Genomic DNA, 7,630 nt, shown 5'->3' with positions numbered 1-7,630 from the left:
CTTTTCCGAATTTCCTCACCAGTCGACCAACAACCTCCTGGCGCCAAGTCCACACCGCCGACGTTGGTGCCTGAAGAGGCGGGCTGTGTTACCACCCACCTCTACTAAATTTTCCCATTTCGTTACATACAGCCCCCGTAGACATGATTTTGATCAGTTTTTCAACGGCTTCAGCGCTGTGTATCTCCATTCCGTAATCTCACCCTACTGGTGTCTGCACCCATTGCCAAGTTTAGGTGGCGGAGCTCTCTGTGACTGCCCTCTGGACCCCCCCACACAAACCCTTTCTGATACTCGGTTGTTAAAAGCAGGTGGAGCGGGCAGAAATGAGGGTCGGCACAGAGCTGGAACAAAGAGCTAGCAAGGCCTGAGGAGAGCGCAGATGAAAAGAGTCTAGGAGAAAGCGTGGGAGACGAGACGGGAAATGGGATGCACCGTACGCAAAAAGCCCGATGCGTCGGAGTTGTTCTGGCTTTAAAAGGGCGGGGATGGTCATTCCTCCAGTTGACTTTATGCATTCCTTACTTGACAATCCTTTGTGAAAGCAGCCTCTTCCTGCCCCCCTGCAGGATCCTGGGCTGTGGGCGGCTTGAGAACGCTCCCTGGGAATGCAGCTTCCCCAAGCTTCCGGCTCGCCTAGCAGTTTCTCCAGGCTCCGCAGCACTGACACTCAAATGAGCGGCGTCCGGCTGGATCCTCTTATCTGCTCTGCAACGATTCGGAACCAATTCGGCAGCGTTTTAAAAGGTAGCAAAGCTGAGATTCCTTTTCATTCGTTCATTTTCTTTTTATTTTATTTGTTTTTATAGTAACCTATCTGCTTGGAGAGTCAAATAAGAATCCACGACCTATTTACTGTGTCTAATCTAGGAATTTCAAATGGGGTTTCTCAGAATTTAAATGTGGTCCACGTAATTGGTAATCAAGGTTTCAGTCTTCCAAAATAGCCCCTTTCCGGTTTATGTAGAGACTCAAAGAAGCTATGGCTTTTCTACGGTACATAATTTGTATTCATTCATTCTCTCTCTCTCCACCTCCCTCCTCACCCTCGTCCCCTTACTCCCCCTCTTCTCTTTTCTCCTGCGCGTGTGCGTGAGTTTCCTTCCATTTGTATCATTGGGAAATTCGTTCAGGGCGATGGAAAAGTCAGGAGAGGTTTAAATCTGATTTCCCTTGGATTCCTACTTCCAACGTCAAATAATTTCCGAAAACATTGTCACCAAATAAATATAAGAATATGATTTTGAAGAAGTTATTAACCTCTACCAAAATATAAGGCTCCAGGGGAAAGGTAAGACTGGAAGACAAGAAAGCTCTTTGCATTCGCTGGTGGAAGAAAGTGAATCTGGGAACGGGCTGGAGGTGGGGTTCCAGTCCCCATACTTCAGCACCGGAGGAGATGGACAGCGTCTCCAGACTGGGCTGCAGTCACAGGGGCAGAACTGAGCTGCCAGCTGCCACTGCTGTTGTCCTTGCTGCCACTGTTGTCTCCCCAGGCAGCTGGGTTCCCCGCTGCTAGCATCTAAAAGGCGTTGCCTCCTGAGAACACTTCATCCGCACTTCCCTTCCTTAATAGAGGAAAAATAACTCTTCTTATCCACCTGCTACAACTACTGTGCAGGGCTCTGAGAAGTACTCTTTTTCCAAAGATTAAACTCTCAGCAGCAACTTCAAGGAAAATTTTCTATAGGGGACTGGAGGAATGCAACAAGAAGAGTGAAGTCAAAGTTCTTAGAGGCTCTGAGAAAACATGGACTCAGAGATTTGAAATTCAAATGCTCAAAGGCCCACACTTTTTGAAATAAACAATGTTCATGAGAAGATTGCAACTGTTTTTGGATATAGCTTTGTGACAAGAGGCTCCGGAACTACTCAAGGGCTTATGTTAAAGAAACTAAAAGACTTCTAATTCTTTTACTTGACAGGTAAGTGATAATATTATTTTTCTATTTAATTACAACTCTAATGGCTTTTTTTCCTCCAAAAATTTAACAGAAAGATTAAATACAGTAGTGTTTGTGTGTGTGTGTGTGTGTGTGTATTAAGAAGATCTCCAATTTGATTTTTAAATGATTATTTCTTCATTGTGATCTTAGGAAATCTCTTGCCAAATAACATAATTGGATTTTTATTGTTAAATATTTTATTTCTCCAAAGTCCCTTATATGACAAGAATATTAAAAATAATTATGTATTTTGGTTTATAATTATAGTAAACTCTTATTTGGGTATTTTTATATAGCTGATATAACATATTTCAAAATTTATGTATGGCATGATTTTCCAAGAAGCAATGATATGACCTAACATTTTGTTAAGAGGGTGTTTTTTTGTCTTATGCATGCAATTTAAAGTGATCTTGTCTGGGTTACACAGTATGTAACATTCAAAAAGTTTAAGTAGAGATGGTTTAATTATACCTTCTATTATATTTCAATTATAAAATATAATTAAATAGAAATTATAATTTGCCAAACCTTACACAGGGAAAGACACATGTATGTATACATACCTGATCCCTCCCCCATGAACCCCCAAGTATACCTACACCTGTAGAGTCTTAACTAAAGAAATGCACATATTTTTAATTAACATGGTCTTTCTAGCCTTTTAAAATTTAAGGTGGCTTGCTTAGACCACATTTTCCAGAAGGCAGAATATAAGAAGCTTTAGTGTGCCTTTTTAGGAGAGGTGGGTTTTGATAGTATTCTGACTTCTTAGTTCTACAAAATAAATTTTTCACTGAAATCCAAAATTTGATTGGGCAAAATAGGTTCTTGACAAACCATGAACTTTAAAGTATTCATTAAATCTGTTTTCTGTTGAATCTTATTTCTAGAGTCTTCCCCCAGAGCTTTAAAACTACCATCATTCACAATGCCCTTGATAAGCATTCTGCTTTAATAGAAAGGTTTCACTGGGTAAAGGCACTTACACAAATTTATAGCCCATACTTGACATTTCACTAAGAGCTTAATCAGTTCCAATGAGAACATTCCATCCTGTGGAGAATATTCACTTGCAAGGATGGACTTCTACAATCATGTTGGCACATATGATGCTATATGTGTAACCAACATTATGGAAAGAGTTTTCCCCTTTGAAAAATTACAGTTTCTTAGTTTTTTCTTTTAATTTTATAGGTCATATGTAACTAATAATGAAATACTCCTAATGCATATACATACATTCCTTCTTCTCAATTTCAGCACATAAATGGGCCCTTGCTTTGCATAGGCTGAGAATAGCAATTATACTCTGAGGAAAAACCATTCTTAACTGTCATTTACCACTTACCATGAACCTCCTTGCTTAGCAGAAATGAATCAAAAGCATCTATGTCATTGAGCTGCTTGGGGGCTATATTGCTCTACATAGATCAGTAATTATCATCTGAGGAAGAGGACATGTGGCATTGATTTGGTGTTCTTTCCTAGGAGACCTACAATGCGCTCCTAACACAACCTGATTTTTTTTGTTTTAATATGAGGGATGTGAAGGTACTATTACCTCATGGAATAATCAATGGTTCTTTAAGAGAAATGCAGCATATTGTTGGACTGATATTTTGCTTATCAATTAATTGATATATATAGATTCTCATGACTGACATCTCGTAAAATAAAAGCAAAGAATATGTTCTAGGAAGCATGCCTGTGAGTTACCTTCTTCATGATGGAGAAGGCAGGCTTTTCCTATATGTGCCTGAAACTGCCCAAAATACAAGTTATGTTTACCTAATCCCTCTGGAGATTTAATTAGAAAAATAAATAATTCTAATTCAACCTTCCAAGTTCAGGCCAAGTGCACAAAAACTCATAACAATCCTTAACTTTGGGGAAATGTCACTTCATTGAGATGGAGTTTTGTACATCAATTTAATGCCTACCTTAATGCTAATCGCTAATTGTCCCTGTCCCACAAAGAGTGGATAGGTTAAAGGAACCAAAGAACCAAACCTTTTTTTTTGCACAGAATCACCTGTCTTTAAAGATAAATCAGTGCTTTATTCCAAGATGTACATATCCTGGTACAGGAAACTATTTTTTGTTTCTTTGTTTGTTTCCTTGCTTATAGTTATTTGGTCCATTAGGGAAAACAGAGACATGAGGTTCACAGAGTACTAGACACAGCAATTCAACATCCACTCCCCTGGTGAAGGCAGTAGTGGTGGGGAAACTCTTTTGTTGGTAAAGGGTTGTGGCTGTTGCTTACAGTTGAGACTCAAAGGGGAAAAGTGAAATAGAATTGCATCAACAGGAAAAAGTAAAGTGTATATAGGACAAGAGAATAATTAAAAATGAGACCTGGAATCTAGTCAATTGCTTTTCCCTTTTCAATATGAAATAGTGTGTAGAGAGTGGACAGGGAGTCCTGGCCTGAATGTTTAAATTATGAAATATTATAAACCCCTTCTTGTATAGCATTTTGTGCAGACCATCTGAATATTAACTGGATATTATAATGTAATTATTGATATCTACAGCTCATATTCGATTTAATACCCAGTTTGCCTTAGGAATTGTTTTCTTGGTCTTGGGTCAAGGTATGCATATATCAGTAAATGTAGAAGTATGAGATAGTTATTAATAGAATTTAAGAAGGCCCTCAGTAATTGACTTTTATCTTTGTTTCATTTTAAAGATGTAAATTCCAGGCAAGTAACTTGTTTATTTACCCAGTTCTAAAAAGCAAGGTAAAAGCTACTAGTGAAGAAAAGAATGTTGTAACTTGGAAAGTACTTTTATTTTATTTTTTTTATTTACTGAAAGGAAGGGAGGCAGAGATAGACTTCTGCATGTGCCCTGACTGAGATCCACCCAGCAAGTCCACTAAGGGGCAATGGTCTGCCCATCTGGGGCCCTTGCTTCCTTGTGATCAGAGCCATTTTTTAGCACCTGAGCTGGAGACCATGGAGCCATCCTCAGCAGTAGGACCAGCTCGCTCAAATTGAGCCTTGGATGCAGGAGGGTGGAGAAGAGAAAGAGAGAGAGAGAGAGAGAGAGAGAGAGAGAGAGAGAAGCAAGAGGGGGGAGAGTGGAGAAGCAGATGGGTGCTACTCCTGTGTGCCCTGACCGGGAATTGAACCCTGGACATCTACAAGCCAGTCTGATGCTCTATCACTAAGCCAACCAGCCAGTGGGAAATTATTTTTATAGTCATGTAGCTCCCCAGAAACCTATGAAGTGAGTCATGTAATAGCACTCAATTGGGGACATTTTTCTTACATAATAGTTTTTTCCTGTTTAGGTGTATGATATATATATAGTGTGTGTGTGTGTTCAAAGAGACAGCATGCTGCAGTATAAAATGTTATGTATCATGATGTAACAAAACAAGTACTGCTTAAACATAAAAATATTAGGATTCTTGAATGCTTGTCATTAGATCTTGGACAAGTCACTCAATCCAAGGAAACTTAACTGTTCTTCTGTAAAAGGGGATACTTTATGTACCAATTAAGGCATGATTCTAATATTGTTAACACCTAAATATTTGTGGAATGAATGAATGAATGCCTACTAGTATTTTTTAATTGCTTAGAATTTTATTATATATATATATATATATATATATATATATATATATATATATATATATATATATTGCACATGATGTATTTTATGAACATAAATTAGGTAGCTGGTAAAGGGCCAATTTAGGACACTCCCAGTATAATAATATAATGCTTTTGAGAGTGTTTTGGAAACTTAAGTGCTATATCTCTGAGTTACAAATAATCTCTAATAGCATTAATTTCTCGCTTCATCAAAAACTTCCCTGCCAATTACAATAGGGCATACCTATTGTATTTAAGAACTCTTAGCAAAAAAAAAAAAAAAAAGGAACTTAGCATAAGGAATGTGCTTTTTTTTTTACTAATCCAGCATCAATTTTCTTATATTTCTTAATTAAATAAATATTTCAATGCAGGTAGAAGCTGGTTGAAAAATATTTATTATTGAAAATTCACACCAAAGTAATCAACGTGATCCAAGTTATTTTAATTTCTTTCATTTTGACCTTAAATGAATAAATCACTCTCTTGTGTCATAATTTTCTGGTCTGTAAGGAGGAATAATATTTATTATTAGTTATATCATCATGAAAATTCACAAAATGAAATGGACTTTATAAATCAAAATCTGAAAACACATCCAGAAAACATCTAGATTTGATTATTTGCTAGTGAAGATGAAGTGTGGATAACATGGTCCTGATCTATGGAGATACTATGGAAATTCTGTAAAAATATAGTATTAATTTAGTATAAAACTTAGATCATATTCATACCTATTTTCAAGTTAAGCAACATCTTATTGCTTATTTTTTTCATCACTTGAAATTTTCAAAATGATTGTGATTTTTTTAAATGTAATTTTTAAACATTTAGTCTATAATTTTCTATAATATCACTAAAAATATACAGATACTATGTTTAGGAAATCTAAATTATTGTTTGATGTTACAGTAATTTATAATATATAGTTTTGCTTTTAAACTATTTGACAATCAGAAATAGAAAATTATCTAATTACCTAGTGATACAATTTTGAAATTTTTTTGTTTTTTCATCACTTATCAAAAAAGAAAAAAAGGAATAAATAACAGAGAAAGAAAAATAGAAAAATAAAGCAGAAAGTGAAAGTTCATAAAGAGAATGTCAAGTGACCAAAAACTATGCTTGAATTATCATTTGACATTTGTTCAGCACATTTTATGCACACAGTATCAGAAGATAATATTAGATTTTCATGAATTTTGTCTTTAAATTCTCAAAGCAATAGTAATAGCATTTACTTATTTTTTTTAAATAAAAGAATCATTACATTGATGCATTAAGATAAGGGTAATTCTTTATTACTTCATTACATTTAATGTACATACTTACACAATTTTTTTTTCTTTTCTTTATTTTTTAGTGAGAGGAGGGAGTCAGAGAGACAGGCTCCCGCATGCACCCTGACCAGGATCCACCTGACAAGCCCAGTAGGGGGCGATTTAAAGAAATTCTTTTTAGTGTCTGAGGCAGAGGCCACAGAGCCATCCTCAGCACCTGAGGCCAGTTCTCTCAAACAAATTGAGCCATAGCTGTGGGAGGAAACAGAGAGAGAGAGAGAAAAAAAAAAGAAAGAAAAGGAAAAGGGGGAGGAGTGGAGAGGCAGATGGTCTCTTCTCCTGTGTGCCCTGACTGGAATTGAACCTGGGACATCCACATGCCTAGCTAACACTCTAGCACTGAGCCAACTGGCCAGGGCCACTTAACATAAATTTTTTAAATTAAAATTTGTGAAGTAGTTACAACTATATTTATATTTAGGAAATATATTATGATTTACTCAATTTTAAATAGCTGAAAATGTAATTCTTTTAAAGGAATAAATGCTTACTTAATAAATTCACTAAGTAAATTAATAGAAAGCAGGAATATTTTAGAAATGGTAAGAGCATTTGAACAATAATATGTTACCCATATAAAACTATTAAAAAATAGATTTTTTTGAGCCTTCTCAAAAGAACTCATGGTGAAAAATAACTAACTTTTTAAAATTAATTAATTAATTTTTTTGACAGAGACAGAGAGAATCAGAGAGAAGGATAGATAGGGACAGACAGGAAAGGAGAAAAA

The 7,630-nt window shown here is 36.1% G+C and overlaps 1 protein-coding gene across 4 annotated transcripts in view; it reads left to right on the top strand.

Annotated features, from left to right (window-relative positions):
* Window positions 1-620: 620 nt before the first annotated feature.
* The window catches only part of SNTG1 (syntrophin gamma 1), a 587,020-nt gene continuing 580,010 nt past the window's right edge, over window positions 621-7,630 (top strand). For 3 of the 4 annotated variants that reach the window (XM_066379069.1, XM_066379070.1, XM_066379068.1), the window contains exon 1: window positions 621-1,925. The gene's annotated coding sequence lies outside the window, so the exon portion shown is untranslated. The remainder of the gene's footprint in view (window positions 1,926-7,630) is intronic. The other variant, XM_066379071.1, reaches the window with a different exon arrangement.

This window comes from Saccopteryx leptura, chromosome 3 (genome assembly GCF_036850995.1).
Source record: "Saccopteryx leptura isolate mSacLep1 chromosome 3, mSacLep1_pri_phased_curated, whole genome shotgun sequence".
Lineage (NCBI taxonomy): Eukaryota > Metazoa > Chordata > Mammalia > Chiroptera > Emballonuridae > Saccopteryx > Saccopteryx leptura.
This window is presented reverse-complemented; position numbering and strand designations above follow the sequence as displayed.